Here is a 25540-nt window from a genome sequence, read left to right on the forward strand (position 1 = left end):
CCAAGCCCACAAAGCAGCTGGGTCAGAATGTCATCAGTGGTGCAGCTCCATAAGATAAGAGCTATCTTGCTCTTAGGGCCCCCTGTGTTCCAGAGAAGGACACTTCATTCTACCTGCTCAGAGCCACAAGCAACATCAGTATGCCAGAGTGTCAAATGTCTCTCACCTCAAGCGTCAACTTCAATTGATTGGTTGTGGCTGCCTGGCTCTAAAAGGCTGTTAGGGTGGATTTACTGTGTGTGCCAGGTACCACAGGAGGGACCCAATGTTGGTACCAGTGGTGAGTTCTGGCCCTACATCACTTCACTTTCTTTCTTCTGATCAAGCAACTATTGGGTGAACACTCTGGCTTCCTGATGTGGGTGGATAAGACATACATGTCTGGTCTCCCCATTAGCACTGTCATGGGCCTGTGACTCCCTGGGTGGACGTGGGGAATACGGTGGGCTGAAAATCTGGTGATTTCCAGGTGTGACCAGGGCTGGAAAGGCTTAGAACTAAGCATGCACCAGAGTCACTGGCCAAGGGGCCATCATATCATGAACTTCCTGAAATAACCCCAATGGGCAGCAACCCCATTGGTTCCTCCTCACACCATAAAGTTAAGAGGAGCTGGCCAAGGATTATGGTCCCATTTGTTGTTATATGTGTGCCTCGTGTCACTGCAGGGAACAGGTGGCTGCTATCTGGCAGAAAAAAATGCACCTTGTGCTAAACTCTACTCAGGTGGCTGTACCCCACAGTGTTCCTCCAAGACCCCAAGTAGGGTGGAGAAAATGGGACACCAGGAAGTGTTTGGGGGGGGGGGGTATAACTCCTCCCCACCCCCAGGCCCTGAGCTGTGATTGATGGAGGAGGTTAGGGAGGGCACTCCTGTGGCAGTCCTGCAGGGTGGGCTGAGTCAAAGTGTCCGTAGATTCAGACCTGGTGGAGGAAAACCTCTGGTTCACCGAAAGGCCCTTTCTGCCTCAGAAACACGGCTTCCATCCTGCCTCGCTGAGCCAAGTTCAGACCCGTATCTCTGCTCTGAGAACCCATAGGCCCTAGAGTGTGACGGACTAGATTTGAGCCAGGTGACCTAAAGCAAGTGAGAATTCTGAGCTTCAATTTCCCATCTGTAAAATGGGAAGTCAGTGGAACTCTCTCGCGCGCGGCTTGCGTGAAGAATACCATCAGATATTGAGGGAAGGGCGCGGCGCGCTGCTCCCGGCGAACAGCAGGGGCCGGAGAAAGGACCCTAGCGAACTAGGAACGGTTCCGGCGAGACTGGAAACCGAGAAAGGAGCACGGGGTCTGCCAATCCCCGCTCGGGGCGGACGGCACGGGGACATCCTGGAAGGCGGCCGAGAGTGGGCGGCCCCGAGGATCCCGCGGCCGCCGCAGCGGTCCCGGCAGGTGCCCGGGCCTCGGCCCCTCCACGAAGGGGACGGTCGTGGCTGGGACGGACACCCCGGGAGCCCAATGGCAAGCCGGCGTCTCCCAGCGCCCGTCCAATTGACACCGGTTGCCGGGCCGCGCTGGGTCTCCCGACCAATCGGAAAATTCGCGTTCGGAGGGGGCGGGGCGGAGGGTCGCGTCGCTGGCCAGACCCGCTTTGCGCACGGGCCGCGCGAGGGGTGGGAAGGGCTGGCCCTGGGGCTGCACGCTGGGCCCAGGAGGGGTCCGCCCCTGCACCCGTCCAAGTTGAGCCCCCGTGGACCGCTAACCGCGCCTCGCCCTGGGGACGTCGCGCCCCGTGAGCCGAGAGACCTGGGGACGCCCGTCTGGGGGCGGGGGCCACGCTGCGGGGCCGCCCACGCCGCGCTCCAGGTAGGCTCGGGCCGGGGGGGCGGGGTCCGGAGGTTGGGGCCCGGATTGGGACGAGGCCAGAAGTCCGGGACGGGTTCGCAACTGCGGTCTAGCAGGGGCTGGGTCGAGATGGGGTCCTGGGCCGGGAATCGACGTCTGGCCGGGCATAGCTGCCGGGGTAGAAGCCGGGCCCCGCCCCACCTGCACCTTGCCGGCGCTGCGGTGCGCGAAACCCTGAACTACGGGGGGCGGGTCCCTTTGTGCACGGTCTCGGGGCCCTGCCGACTGGGCCAGGGCATCCCGCACCGCGCGTCCCCGTGGAGACTCGGCCGGAACCCGCAGCCTTTACTGCCCTGCGCGACGCCGGGTGCCTTGCGACTGGGGTCCCGTAGCCACGGAAACTTTACAGCGGTCAGAGGGACGGCGGGGCCGGAGGAACTTTCCCGGGGCGGCGCGCCACCGGAACGCGCGAGGGCACGGCGGGGCCAAGGGGATGTCCCCGCTCCCGGTGTTCCCGCCGCCTAGAGGACGAGGGAGGGGATGCCACCCGGGGTTCCTGCCTGGTGCCCTGAACGGGGGCCGCCCCGACCGGGGATCCCCCGTTCCTGACACCCCTGAGTCCCCTCTGTGGGATACCGGGCCCGTGGCAGAGGTGCGTCCTCCCCACCTGGGGTGGTACTCAGCCTAGGTTTGCCAAGGTGTTCTCCCAGGGAAGGCAGCCTCATATCCCGAGCCTTACCATTTTAATCTTTAATTAAACGTTGGGTACTTACAACGTGTCACCGTTTCTAACCTATGCGTAGCGTTATCACTGAAAACATTGCTCAGGGACTTTGTTTTCCCTTTAGACCCAATCATGTTTAGAAACATGGAAAAGTATCACCCCAACAGGGTTTCATCCTTTGGGCTAGGCTCTTCATTGTAACCTCAGGTGATTACCCACCTCTCACACCCCTTCCTGTTGTCACTTGCATCACTGTGCAGGGCACACACCAAGTCAGGATTTATAAGCCCAGGGGCTTGGGCAACTAACTAAGGCTTAGAGGGCAATCTCCTCCCATGAAGACATGCAGCAAAGGTAGACTGACAGCCTCCATCCCCTCCCTCTGCCCCGACCACTAGAGATGTGGGCCACCACCAGAGGTCTGCTGGTCCAGAGCAAGTCCTGCCTGTCCTGTGCTCACTGTATCTCTGGACTTGGGACAGTTCTGGACACAGGAGACAGTCAGAGCCTCTAGGCAGTATACTGGGCCCATGGCCAGTAGTTCCTGAGCAGGTGATCCAGTCCTTGAGTCTCGCCATAGCAAGTGGGGCTGTGAATCAAGAATGCATGCTTTCCAGGGCACCTGGGTGGCTCAGTCGGCTAGACGTCAGACTTCGGCTCAGGTCATGATCTCATTGCTCATGGGTTCGAGCCCCGCGTCGGGCTCTCTGCTGACAGCTCGGAGCCTGGAGCATGCTTCAGATTCTGTGTCTCCCCCTCTCTCTGCCCCTCCCATGCCCGTGCTCTGTCTCTCTCTGTCTCTCAATAATGAATAAATGTTAAAAAAAAAAAAAATGCATGCTTTCCCCCAGCCTTGCCCTGTCCCACCCACAGTGCCATGTCTGTCCCCTGCTTCCTCAAGTCTATGGTCCATTAGCACCCAGCACGGGGTTGGGCACAGAGCACTCACTATGCTCAGGTGTCTGGTGCTGGCCTAGGAAGGTCACAGCCAAGCCAGCCCTGCCCTGATCTTCTTTATAGTCTTTTCTACAGACGCAAATACTTGCTGACCAAGACCCTCCCAGATAAACTGGGCTAGTCCTCAGACCTGCTAAGTTAGCTCCCCACCATGCCATATTGGGGTTGCATAACACCCCCTCCAGAGGTGGCCCCTCAGGTCTCTTCCCAGTTCCAGAGGTCTCTGCATCTCTGAGGCTCTGTAAAGGCAGGACTGTACTTCCATCCCTATTTATGCTGCATAAGGATTCAAGGTAGATGTACTGCACTCTCTTCTCCTCAGGGGCCAGGCCTGAGGGGCATGAGCAGTAGGATCCTGCACCTTCCAGAGGAGCCAAGAGTTACACACAGCTGGGAAGCAAGGGCACTAGGCATGCTAGAGCTCTAGCCAGTCCCTAGCATCTTCCCTGTGACCTGGCCTAGCCTCAGCAGTGGGAGGGAGTGGGGGTCAAGCTTGTCCTGGAGGCAAGCCCTGAGGACTGCCAGGGGGGCCAAAAGGGGTTCTGGGAACTTCTCAGTGGCGGCTCAAGTCAGGGGAAGGCATCTGTTTTATTGACATCAGCCTCCATCAAGACCATGATGCTGTTTTGGGCTGCTCAGCAGAAGACCCAGAATCAGGGAATAAACAGAGGGAACATGGGGTCAGGGATCCCATATTGGGCTTTCCTGACTGGGACAGCTGCACATCTCAGCTTATTTCACAGGTCAGGCCCTGAGCTGATGGACACCCATTTCATTCATCCACATCTTTCCCTCCTCCTTTCCCCTACTGTGTGTCAGGCACAGGCCCTTCCCACTGCTTCAGTGGATCCTGAAGAGCCAACAGCCTCTAGCAAAGCCACAACTAGCTGAATACGGCCACCAGAGGGCACCAGGGACCACCATGGCAGGCAAGACTGGCTCCACCCAGCCTCCCTCTGTGCTGGGACCCCTCCCTGAGGCACCTGGTAGGGCCAGAGCTCTGCTTTCTCCAGTCTGCCTGTCCAGGGTACAAGCTGGAGAGGAGCAAGGATCCCTGGGGCGAGGCCCCTCAGTAACCACCAGAGAGCCCCTCATCACCTTTGGTGCAGGCAAGAGGAGATGCAGGGACTGAATGGGGCTTGGGCAAGGACAACGATAGGCCCTGAGTGAGGCCTTCTTCAGGCCTGTGCCCCAAGGGCCTCCTTAGCTGACCCTGCCACCACCCAGGTGAGGATTCTGAGCCAGCCAGTCAGGATGAGGCTGCACTTCTTCTGTTCATTTGTGAAAGAAGGTGCAACAGAAGTGGGTGCCTTTTCACATTGTATCCAAAGTGGCCAGGGGCCTGGAAGAGCACATTGGGATTTCTCATGGTGGAGGAGGGCATGAGGCTTGAGTGCAGAGCAGGTTCCTAGGCAGACCTGCCTGACCCCCCACGCGGGTTCCTCAGCACCTGCCACAGCCCTGAGTTGCCTGCCCCGCCCACCCAGCCTGGGCCCTGTCTCTCCTCTGGATTCCATTTGTGCTCATGGAGCTGCCTCATGCTACGGACACACGACAAGTCCATGGCTTTGCAGGACTGGCTGCTTGGCAGCCCCTTGTGTCCTGGGCTCTTGCCCCCACCTGAGATGCAGCAGACCTTCCCAAGACTGGGGGCAGACTGGACAGATTTCCGGGGCACCCAGTGTGAGGAGGCCCATGGCAAAATGAGGCCCAGGTTACTATAGGCAGATGGAACTGCTCCATTTCTCAGGACCCTCCCCATTTGAGGATGGAGCCCGATAAGGGGCAGGTTTGGTGGCCCCCTCAGCCCCCAGGCTCCCTTGTTCAGGTGTCCTTGGCCAGATGAGTGACCCCAAAGCCTGCAAGTCAGCCCTGAGAGGGCTCTAAGAAAGGATTCTCAAGACAGGTACCCCCTGCGCTCTCATCACAAATCCCGTCACTGATTCTATTTTCGTATGTCACGTATGTCCACTCCCTCAGGGCTCTGCCCTGCCCCCACCTATGTAGTGTCCTGTGACAGGGGCACCCCAGGGACCTGGGGCCTTCCAAAGCTGCCACCACTTTACATCCTCCAGACCCTCCCATTCCCCCTACCCTCCTGCAGGAAACCTTTAGTGCCCTCCCCCCAACAGCAGCCCTGCAAATGCCCTCCCCTACCCCCCACTGGTGTGTAATACTGTCTCTCCTCTGTATTTATGGAGCTCTGAGCCTGGCCAGAGCCCCACGGGAGGGAACATGTTCTTCTTGTAGACAAATATCCCCAGCTGATGTGGGGGTGCAGGGAGTAGGAAGACCTGAGTTCAAATCCTGGACCCAGTTTCCCCATCTGTAAAATGGGGTGTTGGGCCAATCCAGGGCACTTGGCAAGAGTAAGATGAGGCACTTGGCAGCACCTCGTGAAGCTTTGCACAAGGCCAGCACTGAACAAGAGGCCAGGCCGGCAGTTATCAGGACTAAGGAAGGCATGTGGTGCTCTGTGGGACAAAACCTATATAAACATTTAAACCAAAAACAGAAGTGTCCCAGAAATGTCACACTCCAAGCAAAGCTGCTCCCTGAGCCTCGGACCTCAGGGTAGGAACAGTAGCTCCTCTGCTGCAGGCAGGGCGGATGCAGCAGGGGGGCAGGCTCCCTCCCAGATTGCCCTTTCAGGCACACACAAGAGTGAGTGTGCACGGATATAGGCGTACGTGCAAACATGCCTGGCTCCCTGGCTCAGGCCACCGTTCTTTCCTGCCTCTGAACCCATGCATCCTGTTCCTCCATTGATCCCACTGTGACTCAGAACCCCTCCTCATGATGAAGGGGCTGCTGTGAGGCAGGGATACCCACTCTCAGGGCCCCCAAATAGGCCATGTCCACAAGAGGAAATTAGAGGCTCGGAACAATCTAGAAAACACTGTAGAGCCCAGGGGAGAGAGCTTCTATCACCCCTGACCCCCCAGGGATGACTTTCTCAGACCTCCGCTCCTCTCTGTGCCACCCTGGTTTTGGTTTTTGGTTTTTGTTTTAAAGATTTGGGTTTTGTTTTAAAACCCTACAATCAGCGTAGGGCTCAAACTCAGCAACTCCAAGATTAAGAGTTGCACGCTCTACCGACTGAGCCAGCCAGGTGCCCCTCCACCCTGTTTTTTCATTTTTATAACACACTCTCTGGCATCGTCCCCAGGCCTAGATACAATGACAGGGAATGTGTCTCCTGAGTCATGGGATGAGACAGAAAGCCCATGGGGCTACAGCTCCTGCATGTGAGGTACTCCTAGCTATAGCTCTGGCCCCTGGGTCCTGGGATCTTGAAGTTAGGCTGCCTTTCTCACAGGGACACGAGTTCTGGGCTGGCTCCAAGGAGCATCAGGAGAGGCAGGTGGCCTGCTACACAGGGCAGGAGTGGGGTCCAGGTGGGGAGAGCAGGACTAGGCGGGTGTTGGGTTCGACTCGGTAGGGCCAGTGAGATCCTGGTGCAGAAGTTCTCCTTGCTGTGCTGTTTATCACATCAAGACACACCCAGCTTTCTGGAATGGGGAAGACGTTATTATCATTCTAGAGCTGAACAATCAGTGTTGAAGGAGCTAGTGAACAGCATTAGAAATATTTACAAGGGACTGTGGTAGCGGTAGTCCAGGTGAGTGGGGATAAGAGAATGTGCACGAACGTGTGGGTACACATCAGGAGCGCCACAGGATGACCTCGGGGTCAGGGATGACAGTGCCCCCACCAGGGGTCTGGCTTCATCTAGAAAGGACTTAGCCCAACAGGTTGGCTTCACAAGGTATCCTCTGGTTTTCCTGCAGGATCTGGAGACATCAGGATGGATGTTGGGACATGCTAATTTCCCCTCCAGATAGGTAAGCAACCAAGGCTTGGCCTGGGGACATCCCCCTCTTTGCATAGGACAGCAGAGTGTCCTAGTGGACCTGTCAGGTGTGGTTGACTGAGGGATGGACTATGACCCGGGGTGGTGTATTCTTCTGGTCAGCCTCACTTGGGTGGGCACAGCCCCAGTGCTAGACAGGGGTGGGCATGGGGGCCTCCCAATGCTTGGACTCATGGATGCCCTGAGTGTGGTCAGCAGTCACCAGGTTGATATCTGGCTCGAGGGGTGAGCCTGCAGTGGGGTGGACCAACCAGGACATTGGCTGGATCTGATCCTCACTTACCTTGACTTGGATGCCCACTATAACCATGTCTGGTATCGGCATAGCCCACCAAGCTTGGCTCTTAACTCAGGTGGTCCCTGCTGCCCAGGGGAGACTAGAGCTACCAGCTGGGGACAGGCCATCACGTGCTGGCCCGTGTCCTTGGATGTTTTCTGTGTTTGTGGGTTCATCTGGTAGTCACTCCTCCAGCAAGACTAGGGTATGGTGCTTGGGAAGTATGGCAGAGTTGGGAGGCTGTGTGGTCCCTGTGTCCCCCAGGTCCCTCTGAATGGTGGGAAGATATGTCCTGTTCGAACCCTGGTCTTTCAGGGTTTGCTATGGTGGCTGTATTTACAGAGACGCCTCATAAAAATGCCTCTGGTCACTCTTGTTCTGCCAGTATGGGTGCCCAGTCCCCAGCCTGGGCATCTGCTCCTGCCCCACTGGGTGATGTCTCTATGGGAGGCTTGGCCAACCCAGTCCTGTGAATTCTCAGTGGTACTGTGTATCCAGCGGGGACGGCCTGGCCCAGCCAGTGACATACTCAAGTGGTGGGGAGAAGGCAGAGGCGACAAACTTGGGAGACCCCAGGCCTCTAGACACCTCAGTGTTCTATGCCAAGGGCTGTAGAACAGGGAGGGACAGGGCCCGGCTCCTTCTTCCTTGTTCCACATGACCGTGGGTGTGGGAAGCTGCCATTTGGTGGTGTACCACCTGGGCAGATCAAGTTCAGGCCAGGCATCTCAGTCGTGGGCTGTTGGGCCACATGGGGACCTCTGGATTGGGATGAAGAGGCCCAGGCTGCATCCTGGGCTCAGAACCTGGCATTGCTTGTGGCATGAGTGACATGGTTTCTAAGGGCAAGGTTGGCAGGGGGCTGGCCCCTGCCCCCCTTAACTCCTGGTAGGCCACCAGGCCTCAGGTCTGCAGACCAGCCAAACACCAAATGATAGCTCTGGTCACAGGGTCTCCCTTATCCTGCCTGCTGCTTTTGCCCGCTTTCCTAGCACTGCTTGCTTGTTTCCTGTCCCTGTGTATCCCTGCCACCTCCTCCTGGTCTTCTCCCAGTTTTTCTCTTGTCTTCTCTGTGCTTCTCTCTGCCTTTTCCTCTCTTTTGTTTCTGTCCTGCTCTTCTTGAATGTGGTGATTGATTATTCTTGTCTGCCATAGTAATTGATTATTCATGTCTGCCATGGGCACTGGAGGGATAGTAGTGGCGTTCATGCCATCTCTGCTCTGGGCTGAAACCATTTCACAAACTGGGAAGCAGAACCTGGGCGCTGGCTAGGAGCTCCCTGCTCTGTAGGCCCTGGGGTGCAGCCCTGCCCATATCAAAAGGGAGATAGGGATGGGGAGGCCTTGGGACTAAATTGGGACAGCAATCGATGGCAAGCACCCATCTATCTCCCATACTCACCTTGAGCCATTCAGCACCCCTGTGCTGAGCTCTATATCAGACACTGGGTTTTGTGACCACATCAGGCACAGACATGCCCCTGGGAAGCCCCCAGCCTGGCTGAGGAGGCAGCTACAGAGAAAGTGACCACCTGTAGAATTGCCAGGTAGTGAAGAGAGTAGCAGGGCTCCCCGAGAAGGGGGAGCCAGAAGGCGGTAAGGGAGTGATGCTGATACCTGGGGTACATGGGTGCCCTCCATTGCAGCCATGCCAGCACCAATACCACCTCTGGGAAACCACCCCGAGCCTGGCCTTGCCCCTCAGTGGCCTTGTCATTGGCCTCCATGCAGCTGTGCTGAGCATGGCTGTGCTCCTGTGACCACCTGCCCCATGCTGGGTTTTTTTGGCGTTTCGATGTGTATCTCAGCCATTGATAGGAGTCTTTATTATTAAAGTATGAATTCATCCCTCATCTGTTGGCCTACTGCACATTCTTTCCCCATCTTTCAGTTTTTGTTTAGGACAATTTTTCATCTTCAGAGATCTTTCATATTTTGTGGTGAAATCCATTGAATGTTTTCCCTTTTCAGTTATCCCATTGTCCTTCCTGAGCACCTAATGAGGTAAATACACCCTTATCTTACCCTGAGGTATTTCTAGTTTAACATTTTACACTCAAGATTTCATTCATCTAGAATTTATTTTGATAGAAACAGAAGGTGAGGATTTAACTTTGTTTTTCACTTGTATCTGAACCATTTCCTGACTAACATTTTCTGTCACTGGAAATTGGAAGCATCGTGTAATGTGTTCAGGTTTACGGTGTCTGTGGAAAGCTCCCAGCCCTTAGCCGACACCCACTGCCTAGTTAAAAATTAAGATCAGGCCAGAGCTTCCCCTCAATCAGTCTTTTGTCCTCAAAAGTCATGGTTATTCTGCATGTTTACCCTACATGTGTGTGTTGGAACCACTCTGTCAGGTCCCTCTCCCTGTGACTTCTGTGGGAGTCACCTTAACCTGGCACTCTTTGGAGACAGTTGGCCCTCCCTGTGTGTATCTGTGGCATGTCCTATGCTGGTCTCCCCATGGCTCGGAGCCTTTGCAAGAGAGCCTGTCCCTCCTCTGAGCACTCTTGTTTACTGAGAAGAGGTTCCCGCCCTCGTAGAGCCTTTGCTGGGCCCTTGTTGGTGTGGCTGGAGAGCCTGGTGCAGACCGGCTGCTGTCTCTCCTTTGTGACTCTCAGCCAGGCATCTGAGGGCCTTTGTGATTAGACTCATGGGTCATATCCAGGTGGGCAAGTCCCCAGGGGAGCCCCAAGCCCCTTCCCACTCCAGCAACCCATTCTTCTCAGGCAGGGCAGAAGGAAGAACATTCTATGTGGTGGGGCTTGGGTTCAGACCCTGGCTCTGCTCACCCTATTGGCCTTGTGAAGAACTTGGCACAGCTGATGGTCTGCTGCAGTTATGGCATGAGCGCTGCGCCAGCTTCTGGCTGTGCCATCCCTCGTACAGGGTGATTCACGGCTGGTGGTATGGTCAGTGCGGCAGGGCCAGACTACTGAGGCCTACATCGCCCAGGCCACCAGGCAAGATGGTGCTGTGCTGGCTCTCCTGGCCAGTCTCTGCAAGCCCACAGTAGCATTTACCCTGGCCCTGCATTTACCCAGCCCCCCAACCCCCAGCTTATCTCACTCATAGGAAGACTGCCCACTATCAGGTGGGGAGATAGAAGTACCCCACCCCCATGGCACATCTTGCCAGGTTGATGTTAGCAGTTGATGAGTTTGGTATTTTGAATATGCCTTTAGTTAAACTTTTTCTTTTCAAAATATTTTCACTCTCTGTGAAATCCTAATTAGGCCATTCATTCGTCTGAATGTACTTGCTGCTCTCTGCATTTTGCAAGATAATGAGGCTGCAGAGATGCTGCCATCCCTGTGCTCCCAGGGCCTTCACTTTCTGCCCTGGAGGGAGATGCTGGCACCCCCATGGGCCATTGCTGCCCATGGGATCTGAGCCACAGTGCCTAGGGGTGGGGGGCACCAAGTATATAGATGGGGAAAGTGAGGCCTGGGCCACTGAGGAGTCTGGGATGGTGTAGATGAAGGGGTCTCAGCCCCAGCAAGGCCCACCGTTCACAAAACAGCATTTCTCTTCACCTCCCACACCCCAGGCCCAAGATCAAGGCCAAGGGAGGTGCCTCCTGGATCCTGCTGGCTCCCTTGGGTGTGCCTGAAGGGCTGGGAGAGGCCACAAGACTGAACCACAGAAGCCAAATGACTATGGCACCAAAGTTCCCCATTTTGCTCCCTGCCCCCTCAGTGGGCACAGACTATCAGCCTCACCTGCCATCTGTCCAGGGTTAGTGGCAGGCTCATTGTCACCCAGGGTGGCAGGTGATCTGTCCAGAGTCCCAGGGTGGGCAGGCCATGGCTAGGACCACAACTGAGGCAGGGACTTGTGTGGGACCAAAACCATCTTCTCCTTTAGGCCTCCCAGCAAGGGGGTGGGGGATTATGATGGGGAAACTGAGGCTCAGCAAGCAGAGCTGGGCTTTGCTCCCAGGCCTGCTCCAGGCAAGCGCATCCTCCCCTTTCCAGTCTTCTTGGTGACAGTTCTCTGGCATTTGCCTATCTGTAGGGAGCTATTGGTTATAATGAGACTATCTCAGTATTTGTATTTGAAGAAATAATTCCAGACGTTTATTTGCCAAACCTTTGAAACAAGGGCATTGGTTAATTTTTAATTAAGCCTTTCTGCTTGCAGGCTCTTGTCTTTATGGGGCCAATACGTCCAGAGGTGTAGTGTTGCCAGGGGTGGGGGTGGGCGATTCCCCAGGGGCATGGTGCAGGGAAGGCGGCCATCTGTAACAGGCAGAAGCCTCGTGCCCTGTGAGAAGCCTGGGCCTAGCACGCAGGCAGGCACGTCCCCCTTGCTCCTGGTAACTCTGTCCCCCTTCCATGACTCCAGCTGTCCTGCTCTGCTTGCTTAGAGCGACCCCACAGTCGATGGGCAGGAGGAGTGAACCTCAGACAAGACCCCTGGTCTGAGAACAGCTGCCTTGGGTGGGAGGAGGGGGCTGGGTGAGAGTAGAGGAGTGTCAGCTATCCCTTCCTTGAAGCTGGTTGGGGGGCAGGGAAAGCTTTTGAGCTGGGCCTGGTTTTCTTGTTGACTCCTTCAGCAAATATTTGTCTGGTTTCTCCCTCACATGAGATCCCCCTGTTGCCTTCAGGATAAAAGCCATACCTGGTCCCTGTGATAGCAGCAGCCCTGCTTCTTGCCATACCCACCTCCAGACTCAGCAGGGTCTGCCTGAGTGAGGGTCTATGTAGACTCACACTCTGCATCATTCTAGATGCAGAGATGCCCTCAGCAAGGCAGCATTCTCTTGAGCCTTCAGGGGCCTGAGGCAGTCCTTCTCCTGACATTTCTCTAGTTTCTTGCAAAAATTGGCCTCAGCATAGAGCACATGCTGTGATTCCTCAGTACAGCCCCTGCACGGGAGCCACAGTACTCTGTTGGTGTGGATACTGTTTTCCAGCCGCTCATCCTTGCTTCCTTCTTGCAACAGAAACCTGCTGCTTGCCAGGTGCCATGGTGGCTGCTACTCCACTCTGGCCTGTAATCCAGCAGAGGCCAAGGTGGTCTGTGTCCCCACTGCCCACCCCCCCACCTTTGGTACCATTTGTGGCAGCAGGGGAAGGTTTAGATTTATTGTGTCTGTTTTGTGTGTGCAGGGGCCTAAGAGCTGGTGACAGAACTTTACAGTGTAATCCTAGGCTTACAGGTTAATTTTCTGTATCTTCTTTAGGTCCTGTTCTCTCTGAACTCTATACATTAGAAATTTCTGTTTCTGGCATGTAAAAGGTGGTCAGAGTTGCATTGGTCTTTTCAATGGGAATCTTGGTTTGAGGACTTTATTCATATTCCTTCTTTTTAAATTTTTAAAAAAATTTTTCAACTTTTTATTTGAGAGAGAGAGAAAGAGAGAGCAAGTGGGGGACAGGGGCAGAGGGAGAGAGAGAATCTTAAGTAGACTCCACACCCAGCACAGAGCCCTATGCTGGGCTAGATCCTATGACTGTGAGATCATGACCTAAGCTGAAATCAAGAGTCAGATGTTTAACCAACTGAGCCACCCAGGCGCCCCTTCATTCTTTTTTTTTTTTTTAAACCACATTTGAGTATTCTTTATTTTGGATTCAGTTATGTTGTTGATTCTCTCTGTTGGAAATTGTCTGGGTATTATACCTGGGGAAGCTTTAGAAATAGGCAGAGAGAAAACTTAGGAAACTTGCTGCAAAGGATGTTTTAGTGTTTCTTCATTATGCTCTGGTGTACTCGTATTCATAGTCATTCTTTATTGTATTCTAATGAAAGTATTTAAAACTATGAATTTACCTCTGAGTATAGCTTTGGCTATTTTTTTCCCCAGCTTTGTCAAGATATAATTGGCATATAGTATTGTGTAATTTAAGGCATACAGTGTGATGATTTGGTACACATGTGTATTGCAAAATGGTAAACATTTTGTGGTAAACATAATAAAATTAGTTGACACATCCTTCATCCCACATAATTACCATTGTTTTGTTGTTATGGTGAGAGCATTAACCAATGACTTCTCTCATAGCAACTTCTAAGTATACAATACAGTGTTGTTAACTATAGTCACCGTGCTGTACATTAGATCCCTGGAACTTACTCATCTTATAACTGAAAGTGTATAACCTTTGACCTGCATTTCCCCATTTCCTCTACCCCTCAACCCCTGACCACCATCATTCTACAATCCATACATTTTTATGTATAATGTCTGGATAAGTTTTTCATTGTTTCTAAGTAGTCAACTCTATGTATGCTTGAATTTTTATCTTTTATCTATTTATTTAAAAGAATGTTTTGCATATTCTAAGTTATTACACAAGATGGCTCTTTTTAAATGTTTATTTGATAAAATACACACAAAATTGACCATTGTAACTATTCTTAGATGTATTGTTCAGTATCAGTAGGTATATTCACATTGTTGTGCAACCAATCTCCAGAACTTTTTTATTTTGCAAAATTCACACTCTGTTTCCATTGGTGGACCCATTACCTCCTCCCCCTAGTCCTTGGAACCACCATTCCACTTTGTCTTTCTATAAATTTGACTACTTTAGATGCCTTCTAAAAGTGGAATAATACAGTATTTGTCTTTTTATGAGTGGATTATTTCACTTAGTATGATGTTCTCAAGATTTATCATGTTGTAGCATGTGTCAAAATTTCCTTCCTTTTAAAGGTGGAATAACATTCCATTGATAATAATGGTTCATGATCCATTAGTCTGTGTCACATTTTGTTTTTCTATTCATCTATTGGTAGGCACTTGAGTTGCTTCACCTTTTGGCACTTATGAATAATGCTGTTGTGAACATGGGTGTACAATATGTCTTCAAGACCATGCTTTCAGTTCTTTTGGATATATAACCAGAAGTGGAATTGGTTGATTGTACAGTAATTCTATTTTTAAGTTTTTGAGGAACCACTGTATTGATTTTCATAGTGGCTATGCCATTTTACATCCCACTAACTGTGCAAGAGCTCCAATTTCTCCACATCCTTACCAAAACTTGTTATTTTGTGTTTTTGAGAGTAGCCATCTAATGAGTGTAAGGTGACATTTCACTGTGGTTTTGATTTGCATTTCTCTAACATTAGTAAGATTGGGCATCTTTTCATATACTTCTTCGCCATTTATATATTTTTCTTTGGAGAAATGTCTGTTCACATCCTTTGCCCATTTTTAAAATTGGGTTATTTTTTGTTGTTGAGTTGTAGGAGTTATTTACGTATTTTGGATATTAATCCCTTATCAGATACATGATTTGAAAATCTCCCATTCTCTATATTGTTTTTTTACTCTGTTGATTGTGTCAGTTGAACAGAAGTTTTAAATTTTGATATAGTTCGATTTATCTATTTTTACTTTTGTTGCCTATGCTTTTGATGTCATATCCAAGAAATCATTGCCAAATCCAACATCACAAAGTTTTTCCCCTGTGTTTTCTTCTAAGAGTTGTATAGCTTTAGCTCTTACGTTTAGATCTTTGATGCATTTTGAGTTAATTTTTGCATATGTTGTAAGATAAAGGTTCAACTTCATTCTTTTCCATGTGAATATCCAGTTTTCTCAGCACCATTCGTTGAAAAGACAGTTCCTTCCTGCATCCTTGTAAAAATCAGTTGACCATATATATATGAGGATTTATTTCTTTTCTATTCCACTGGTCTTTGTCTGCCTTCATGCTATGACCGCACAGTTTGGTTACTATAGCTTTGTAATAAATTTTGAAATCAGAAAGTGTGAGACCTCCAACTTTGTTCTTTTTTATGACTATTTTGGCTGTTCATGGCCCTTTGAGATTCCATATGGCTTCTAGGATGGAGTTTTCTATTTCTGTAAAAAATGCCATTGGGATTTTGATAGGGACAGAATTAAATCTGTAGATTACTTTGGGTGATATTGACATCTTAACAATACCAAGTCATCCATTGCAGAAGCATGAGATATCTTTCCATTTATGTATGTCAGCTTTAATTTCTTTCAGGAAAGTTATATACTTTGCAGTGTACAAGTCCTTCTTCACCTTTGTTAAGTTTATCCCTATGTATTTTGTTCTTCTTGATGTTATTGTAACTAAATTCATTTTCTGAATTTCCTTTTTAAATTGCTCATTGTTAGTGATTTCTGTTGTTTTATATTGTACCCTATAACTTCACTGAACTTGTTTATCAGTTCTGAGTGTGTGTGTGTGTGTGTGTGTGTGTGTGTATAATCTTGAGGATTTTCTACATGAATGATGTTATCTATAAACAGATTATTTCACTTCTTCCTTTCCAATTTGGATACCTTTTATTTCTTTTTCCTGCCTACTGATCTAAGATTTTTTTCCTTTTTTTTTTAATTTAATTTATTTTTTAAATTAAAAAAGTTAGCATATAGTGCAACAATGATTTCAGGAGTAGATTCCTTAATGCCCCTTATCCATTTAGCCCATCCCCCCTCCCACAACCCCTCCAGTAACCCTCTATTTGTTCTCCATATTTAAGAGTCTCTTATGTTTTTGTCCCCCTCCCTGTTTTTATATTATTTTTGCTTCTCTTCCCTTAAGTTCATCTGTTTTGTATCTTAAAGCCCTCTTAAGAGTAAAGTCATATGATATGTGTCTTTCTCTGACTGACTAATTTCGCTTAGCATAATACCCTCTAGTTCCATCCACGTAGTTGCGAATGGCAAGATTTCATTCTTTTTGATTGCCGAGTAATACTCCATTGTGTATGTGTATGTGTATATATATATATATATATATATATATATATATATATATATATATATATATAATCTTCTTTATCCATTCATCCATCAGTGGACATTAGGGCTCTTTTCATCTTTTCATACTTTGGCTATTGTGATAGTGCTGCTATAAACATTGGGGTGCATGTGCCCCTTCAAAACAGCATACCTGTATCCCTTGGATAAATACCTAGTAGTGCAATTGCTGGGTCGTAGGGTAGTTCTTGATCCAAGATATTTAATAGAAGACTTGGACAGAAATGACAAAAGCAGCATCCCTGCCTTCTTGATGTTAAGAGAAAAGCTTTAAGTCTTTCATTATTGAGTATGATGTAAGCTGTGGTGACAATATGATGTGTAGCATACGTAGTATGATGTAACATTTTATGTACGGCCTTTATCATATGAAGGTAGTTTCTTTCTATTCCAAGTTTGTTTTGTGTTTATATCATAAAAGAGTGTTGAATTTTGTCTTTTATTCCCCAATGAAATGACCATTTTCCCCCATTATTTTGTTAATATACAGGGTATTATGTTGATTGACTTTCATGTGGTAAGCCATCCTTGCATTTAGGAATAAATCCTACTTGGTCATGATGTATAATCCTAATATACTTCTGAATTCATGGGGTGCCTGGGCAATTAAGTCAGTTAAGCATCTGACTCTGGATTTTGTCTCAGGTCATAATGTCATGGTTCATGAGTTCGAGCCCCATGTTGGACTCTGTGCTGACAGCACAGATTTTGTTTGGGATTCTTTGTCTACCTTTCTCTCTGCCTCTCCCCAGTGTGTGTGTGCACACGTGCTTGTCCTCTCTTTCTCTCTTTGAAAAATATATAAATAAACATTTAAAAATATATATACTGCTGAATTCAGTATGTTGGTGTTTTGTTGAATATTTTTGCATCAATATTCATAAGGGATATTGGTCCATAATTTTTTTAATGTCTATTTTTGAGGGGGGTGGGAGGGGCAGAGAGAAAGGGGGGCAGAAGATCCATAGCAGGCTCTCTGCTGACAGCAGTGAGCCTGATGCAGGGCTCGAACTCATGAACTGTGAGATCATGACCTGAGCCAAAGTTGGATGCTCAACCGACTAAGCGACCCAGGTGCCCCGGTCTATAATTTTCTTTTATGGCTTGGTATCAGGGTAATAATTCCAGCCTTGTAGAATGGGTTAGTAACTGCTCCTTTCTTGTCAATTTTGGGGGACAGTTTGAAGATTAATGTTAACTCCTCTTTGAATATTTGGTAGAATTCACCAGTGAAGCCATCTGGTCCTGGGCCTTTCTTTTTTGAGAGGATTTTGAATACTGATTCAGTCTCCCTGCTAGTTACAGGTCTGCTCAGGTTTTGTTTCTTCATGGGTCAGTTTTGGTAGATTGTGTGTTTGTAGGAATTTGTTCATTTAGGTTATGCAATTTGTTGGTGTGCAGTTGTTCATAGTACTCTGTTATAATCTTTTTTATTTTAAAATATAAAAGAAAAGGCATATGGAACACAAGAGATGGGTGTTGTTGGGAATTTTTTTTACATTTTTCAAGTTTACTTTTTTAAATTTTTATTTAAAAAAAATTTTTAATGTTTATTTATTTTTGAGAGAGAGAGAGCAAGCAGGGGAGGGGCAGAGAGAGAGAGAGACACAGAATCCAAAGCAGGCTCCAGGCTCTGAGCTGTGAGCATGGAGCCTGATGCGGGGCTCGAACTCATGAACCATGAGATCATGACCTGAGCCGAAGTCAGCTGCTTAACCAGCCGAGCCACCCAGGCACCCCTCAAGTTTATTTTTAAGCAACTGAATTTGTAAAATTAAAATAGCTAAAATGTTCCTTTGTTTTACTTCATTTTTTTTTCAGTTTCACTGAGTGTAATTGATAAACTTGTAAGCTGTTTGAAATGTACATTGTAAGGATTGGATATACAAATATATTGTGAAAACGTTCCTACCTTCTAGTTAATGAACACATCCGTCGTATACTTAACTTTCATGTTTGTGTGTGTACCGGCATCTGTGTGTATCGTTTGGGTTTCTGTTGTTGTTGTTGTTGTTTGGCTTGGCTGAACTTTGTGTTTCATGGATTCATATCTAGTGTCTCTCTCTCTCTCTCTCTCTCTTTTTTAATACCTAATCTCTTATACTCATCAGCCCACAGATGCACAGATATCCTGAGACAGTAAAAATACTCCCCACAGGCAGCTAACAAAGGACTGCTAGGAACAGCTAGTCATCTTAAGGCACATGGCATATCAGGGCATTGCTGGAAAATACAGTTCAACCTCTCAGCAGCCCTTGTACCCCAAGGGATGTTGCCTGGAGCTTCTGCCTATGGTAGGGTGACCCCCTAATTGAAATAGCCTGGACTTCTCTGGGCAATCTGGTGAGCTCCCAGTGAGCCATGTTTGTTCCCTCCCAGGGAAAGATGGATCATGCGAATGGCAAATCATGACTCTGAAAATCCAGGAATTTCACTATGAAGTTTCCTTAAGGAATTTCAGAGCTAGGTTAACTTTTTTAAAGATCTTGATTTAAGGAGGCCAGGCATCTTGTTTAACAAAGCTGTCAGCTATTCCTGGTTGTAAAAGTGTCTGCAACACAAGAGATGGTGAGTGGGCAAGACGATGTGCAGCTGACATCTGGGGATGGACGATGTCCAGCCCCGCCAGGATGTGGACAGCCTGGTGGAGAATGTGAACCCAGAGTTCAGTGCGCCTGGGTACTGGGAACGTTTGCACAGCCAGCAGATCAGGCGGGGTGGGCCTCCTTCCCATACTGCAGAGCCGATATCAAACATTTAGGAGACTGGGGGAAACATCAGCCTACCAAGAGTGAATTGTAAAATGCCGGAAATAGGCATATCCACACTTTTCTTAGCTTGTTTTCTGGACAGAAAGCCCCGCTTCTGGCAATGTTGTGGGGTGCCGATCCACTCTTCCTGCCTCAGGGAATTCCTGTTCTGTGGAAGTTTAGCCCTGGGATCTATTTTCTACATCTCCTGTCTTCCCTCTTTCATCAACTTTTTGTCATTTTCTGCTGCTTTGGAAGGACTGCCCCGAGTATGCTTTCTGCTACCTCACTCTGCAGATTTGCTGCCGTGTCCTGTCTGCTGTTGTTTGTTTAAAATCTCCATTGGGTCATCATTTCAGATTGCTCCTTTTCATTATGGTATGTTCCCAATTCATCAGTTCAACACTCTCTTTGACCTTTTGAGGACACGTATCAGCTATTCCCTAATACTTGTGCTAATAAATATGCTAAATGTAATTTAGTGAAACGCAACTCTTCTCGGGTCCTTCAAAGGCAGTAGGATTTGCCCCAGGGTGCTGGTGTGCTGTAGGCAGTTCTGTGCTGGCTGGGTGCTTGTGTCCAGGGTCTGTGGCCCGGCCACCCTCACCTGCTACAGAGAGACGTTGGTGTGGACCAGAGACTGGGGCCATTTGCAGACTGTGGTGCCACAGACAGGCCTGGCTTCAGAGGTCTCAATGCGGGGCAGCAGCCTTGCAGGTGTTCCGGACAGTAACGGGGTCTGTGTAGGATGCTGACCCTTAGCATGAGCCACAATGGCTAAGGAGTGCTAGTCCTACTTTCCCCTCCCCCAGTTAGGACCTGTCAGGACTTTCAGGCTACCCATCACCCATTTTCCGGTGGGGCAGGTGAGGCCCCACAGAGCAGCTATAGTGAGCTCAGCAGCCACCACACAGCATAGGGGGGTGTAAATGTGCCTGTGGGTGTATCATGCATCCTTGGGGGGGGGTGTTCATGCTTCTGTGGGTGGCTGCTCACATGTGCCTGCAGGTGAGTTTTAGGAGGCCCCCAAACTGTAAGCTGCCTTCTGCAGTGTTCCCACCTCCTTTGGGCAGGGGTAGGACACACAGACAAGTCCAGCCCCTAGCAGGCTCTCTTGGTATGTGTGGGTGGGTAGGGGAGCCAGAGAGGACGTGCAGGGCCTGAAGTCTGTGCTGGGGCTGGTGGAGTGGAGCCCCCTGCCCTTTCCCACTGGGTCATTTGCATATAAAAGGCGGGAGTTTGCTGCTGGCTGGAGGTTGGTGGTGTCTGGACCTGTTGCCATGGGCACTCCCTAGCTTCAGGAGCAGCTGAGCTGGCTCCCAGCCTGGAGAGGGGGTTAGGAGCAGCAAGGCTGGTAGCCAGCTAAGTTTCTGGGAGGGAAGGGATGTTTCTGGGGGCCCCAGGAGAGGCCTGAGCTGGCCATGGTCACATGCTTGTTGACCCTGGGCAGAAACAGACTAGAGGGGACTTGGCCCTTTGATGCTGTGGGGCCAGGAGCAAGGGTGGAAGGGCCTGGAACCTCCCTCTGCAGGGCGTGCTCTACTCTTTCACCCACACTCACCTCTGAACCATCTAGAACCAGGTGGCCATGGCTGAAGCCATCATCTCGGGTCTTCCTGGAGGGTCTTCCTGCCACCTTGGTGTTTGTTGGTCCTGTCCCAGGCACTGTACTGGAAAGGCCCAGCAGAGTCTCCCTGCTGGGTCTCCAGTGTTCCTAATGAGGAAATAAATGAGGGACCAACTTTTGCACACATCTCACTCTTCCCCTGGAACCTCCTTTAGAAGGCTGAGGAGGATCTTGCTAAGCCCAGGCCCCAGCAGCAAGGATAGTGAGAACCTGGGCTGGGCTTTATTGGCAGCCCCCCTCTCTATAGGCCCCACCACCCCCACCCCTCCCAGGGCTGTGGAGAAAACTGACCTGCTATTGCTAATGATTGTCCAATGCAGCACATTGGTGCCCGCAAGCAGCTAGCAGGAATGTGACAGGGAAACCAGACAGGGAGGGAGAGGTAGGGGTGGAGGGGGTGCTTATTGACTCAGTGGACACTGCCATGTCAGGGTTGGTCCCTTGGCAGCCTCTCTGGGACCCGCATAGAGCTGCCCACAAAAGGGATTGATCTCTCCTGGGGCCAGCTCTACCCCCAGCTGCTGCCCCAGGGCCATGATCCCCCACCCCAGTGGCTTAGTTAGCAAAGCTGCAGTGGGTCAGATTGAGGTTGCTTGGGGAGGGCTGCCGGGCAGGGTGCCCAGCATGCAGGGGCACTGCCAAGTGCCTGGTCAGCAGCCGTCAGGGTGGCAAGGACCTACAGGCTGGGGTGGGGAGGGGTTCCACTGCTGGGAGCCCGGTAGGGTGAACCTCCCTCTCTGTGGGATGGGGCCCTGACAAGGCAGCCTCCTCACTGGAGTGTGGGCAGGAGTGCTCTGTGCTGGGTCCCTGTCACCAGGCCCACATTGCCCTCAGGGTCTCATTTCCCCTACCCTAGAGCAAACTATGTTATAGCCAGTTTCCCTCTTACACAAGTCTGTCCTGAGGTTGTTTCTGCAGCAGGCCTGCGCTAGGCCACAGAACTGGGCCAGTTGCATTCTCCCTGGGGCCAGCAGGCAAAGATAGGCACCCCCTATAGGAGGGGAAGCCAGGTGAGAGAAGCGAGGGACCATGAGCTGGGATGCCATGCACAGCCCCCTCAGCAGATCTGCTGCCAGACTTGCTGTCATCTACTTGTCTGCCCACCAAGCACTTCCTGTGCCCAGTCCCCATTGGGTCTTGAGCCTGGTTTCCCATCAGGCAGGAGTTTCCCCATAGCCACTTATCTAGGCAGAACGTGTTCCTTGTCAAAATGATGAGGAAGACATGGAAAATCCCCCAGACTCTAGCAGAGAGCTGTGGGGCTTATCCCAAGGACACTTCTGTGGGCAGCTGGGGCAGGTGGCACTGCGGCGGGGGGTTTCGTTCTAGCTGCTAATCACCAGGCTCTCCCATACTAGCTTCCTTGGCTCTGCAACGCAAGAGGGGGATAGCTGGGCTGAGGGGCCCTGCCTCACCACACCCTCCCCCCAAAGGCTTATTGGCCACAGGCTCCTGGGGGCTGCACCTCCACTGCCCCTCAAAGGGGCTTTGTGCCACCACAAAGAGGCTCTGTCCCTCACAGAGAAGCCTGGGTGTTGCCATGGTGATAGAGGGGGCCAGGAAGAAGGGGGTCCACCATCTTGTGGGGGGGGGGGGAAGGGTGTTCCTGGTATACACAGGCTGGTAGCCAGTGTGGGTGACTGCTGTATCTGCCTCACTGTGGCCCTTGACCTGGCTGGACAGCTGCCCAGCTATACCTCAGTGGGGCTATCAGGATATTTCATGGGCCCCTTGGCTCCTCAGTAGGGACTGGGCTCCCAGGCTCTGGTGCCAATCGGATCTGTCTGCATTTGGTCCCAGCCTGGCCTTGAGCCTCAGCCCCCTCCTCAGGAATGCCTTGGTCTTTTGCACACCCCAGAGTGTGGTAGGGTGGCACTCTGAGCCTGAACCCTCATCACTGCCCCAGCATGCTGCTCTGCTGCCCTTGAGATAGAGTGTATGTTGGGGAGGGTGTGAGTATGAGTCTCTGCTGGAAGAGATGAGGGAGCCACTCAAGTTCCCTTGGTGGCATTGGTGTTGGAAGCAGCAAACTAGCCAGCTTCCACACAGTAGGATACCCTGGCGCTTGACCATTCCATTGCCCCCCGCCCAGTTTCCCCATTCATGACCAAGGTGGAGTGGGTGGCTACTGGTGCAAGCAGAGAGGGCAGTGGGACTGCCAGTCCCCACCCTCTCCATTTAGAGCCCCATGGCTCCCCAGCCCTGGGGACTTGAGCCCTTGGGGTGCTCCTGGACTGGCTGTAACAGAGACCCCAGAGGAGGTGGATCCTTGCTGCCCATACCCACACTTGGAACCTGCAGGGCATCACCCTTGGGCTATGGCTGCAGCTGGAATCTGGGTCAGGTACAGGAGGGACAGCAAGGGGACTTCCCTGAATACCAGCCTGGGGCCTGGGGGAGAGCTATCCATCTCCATTCCATGAGTTCTGACAGGCACTTCCCAGGGAACCAAGGAGACTTGGGGTGTGCCATAGCTGGCACATGGAGCAAGTATCTGAGACCTGCCCCAGTGGGAATCTCAGGCCACCCCTTTAGGTGCCTCTCATGGTGGCCCCTTGTGCTCAGGCCTCCCACCGAGGAAAAGCAGCTGGTATACTCACCTGCCTCTCCCTGCACTCGCATCCAGGTGAGGCCTGCCTCTGCCATGTCCAGCCCACAGTCACCCAGTCACTCCTAGTCCCAGGCTCTCAGCTCCCACTCTTCAAGCTCTCTGGGCCCTTACAGGTGTCCCTGCCTGATGTGTCCCTGAGCCTCCTGCATCAAGTACTGCCACAGCCCCCTTGTCCTTTTGATTACCTGCTCAGCATCCCCCTTGTCCTGGAGCTAAGCAGTGCTGCCTTGGACCTGGCCTGCACTTGGCCTAGGGTGCCCCATTGGCACAGGGGAAGAGCCCTCCCTCCCCAGACTGTTCTCCCTGCACATGTGAGTTGTCCTCCATATGATCATCAGATGGGTGCTGCTGGGTGCCTGTGTGGATAGCCTGGGGGCAGGAGGTCACTAAGGGGCCATCTCTCCAACCCTCACCCCCACCATGGCGTCTGGTCACTTGCAACAGGGGTACCTCCTCTGCTGGGGAAATCTAATTTCCAGGCTAAATCCAATTATGGCTCTATCAGCTCCCTGAAAATCCCTCTGCTTCCCTTGATCTGCAAGGGGTACTGCTCAGGCCCCTGGGGAGCTGAATTCCCAGTCTTCCTTGTTCACTTGCCGGCCTGCTAGGGCAGGTGGCTGCTTTTCCGTCTCTTCCTTACCTTCAACTATAGCAGTAACTCGGGTCCTCACAGAGCACTGGCAACACTGGTGGGTACAGAACTTTGCCGCCCAGAGTGCCCCAGCGGCCTGAAAGGCCTTTCCTTCCAGTCTTTTCTCAGGGTGCGTGCACGCTTGATGGTGTCCACGTTCATTGCTCTGCATCTTATATCTCTGGCCACATCCCTTGTTTATAGCCTTTACTCACTTGGAGTTGAGGTTCTGGTTTTTCCTTATTGACTTGCAAGAGTACCTTCTAGATGAAGGGTGTCACTTTACTGCTGGATGTTACAAAGACCTAATCCCAAGGTGTTGATTGTCTTTTGGTTGTCTTTATATTTTTTCTCCCACTTTCTGTTATGGAAGGTTGTAAATGCACAGAGATAGAGGGGCTAGTGTGACATGTCCCCACGTGCCCCTCACCAGCTTCCACTGTGATGAAGTCAAGGTCTAGAAGCAAGTTATCATCTTTTGTCTGAAATGCTCACTGCATATGTTACTGTAAATGGTGTCACTTTAAAAACCAAAACCAAAAAACCATAACCACAATACGTGGCCCTTTTTTGGGGGGGGGATGTACAGTAATGGTTCGTTTTCACAAAGTCAAGCTGGTTTGTCTTTCCTTGGCAATTTCTTCCACTGCTTTGAGGTTAAGAATAGCCTCCTCCTGCCCAGACAGCCCAGGCCCTACACTGACTTGGGAGCAACACTATAGTCCTGGGTGGGACAGGCAGACATGGACTCCGCCCTGTGTGAACCCCACGGCCCAGGCTCCAGCCTTGGCTCAGTGCCCATCCTTGCGTGCTGGCCAGAAGCTATCCCTGCAGCTGTGGGTACCATCTGACCACAGTAGGGGTGACAGGGTAAAAATGGGCTCCCCATGAGGCCTGGCCAGCAGTGTTGGGAGCAAGTCTCCATGCTGGCAGTGTTGAGGATAGGGGAAATGATGCCCTCCCAGGCAAAGGGGCTTTGACACTACCAGGCCTGGATTCTGCTTCTGCTTACACCATTTCCTCCCTATCTGGGAGGGGGGGCAAGTGGGGCAGAATGAGGTTCAACCAGTGGCCAGTCCCCTCTCTCCCCTCTTGGAGGACAGCTGGCAGTGTGCCGACAGATGGCCGGCAAGGGGTCGGGACTGGCGCCCAGGCCTCCTGCCTGCCTCCCCCTGCCGTCCTGACCCTTAGGAAATTCCTCTAATTCCTCAACCCAGATTGGACTCAGGCCCCATAATTTGATTTTCTGGAGCAGGGTTTGGCTGGACTCCTTATGAGGAGGAATGTCTGGGTCAGCAGGAAGACATCAAATGTGGGTTTAGGTTTCCGGGGAATGATCAGCATCTCCCCATAGTTCCTCTAATCGTGCCTTTGCTTTCCTGATGGAGCAAGTGCTAGCCACAGTCGTGTCCCAGAGTGTTCAGGGTCCAGGCTCCCTCTACCCAGTAGTGTTTCAGAGCCTTGTTCTTACCCACCTGCCTACCCATTCATCCACCCATCTGACTATCTACCCACCCACCCCTTGTACCCATTCATCCACCTA

The 25540-nt window shown here is 51.2% G+C and overlaps 1 protein-coding gene and 1 long non-coding RNA gene across 11 annotated transcripts in view; one reads left to right on the forward strand and one right to left on the reverse strand.

The window, feature by feature from the left end:
• ARVCF (ARVCF delta catenin family member) overlaps positions 1-25540 on the forward strand; it is a 53798-nt gene that overhangs the window by 2694 nt on the left and 25564 nt on the right. For 8 of the 10 annotated variants that reach the window (XM_042911280.1, XM_042911277.1, XM_042911278.1 and 5 more), the window contains one exon: positions 7261-7314. The gene's annotated coding sequence lies outside the window, so the exon portion shown is untranslated. Of the gene's footprint in view, positions 1-1616; positions 1810-7260; positions 7315-23036; positions 23100-25540 lie in introns of those variants that run through there. The other 2 variants (XM_042911275.1, XM_042911276.1) reach the window with 2 other exon arrangements.
• Positions 18179-22170, reverse strand: LOC122204091. Its single transcript, XR_006195484.1, has 3 exons — positions 21047-22170; positions 20690-20842; positions 18179-19867 (listed from the first exon to the last, which is right to left on the reverse strand). It is a non-coding gene; the product is annotated as an uncharacterized LOC122204091 (long non-coding RNA).

The sequence above is a fragment of the Panthera leo genome, chromosome D3 (assembly GCF_018350215.1).
Source record: "Panthera leo isolate Ple1 chromosome D3, P.leo_Ple1_pat1.1, whole genome shotgun sequence".
In the NCBI taxonomy this organism is placed as follows: Eukaryota; Metazoa; Chordata; class Mammalia; order Carnivora; family Felidae; genus Panthera; species Panthera leo.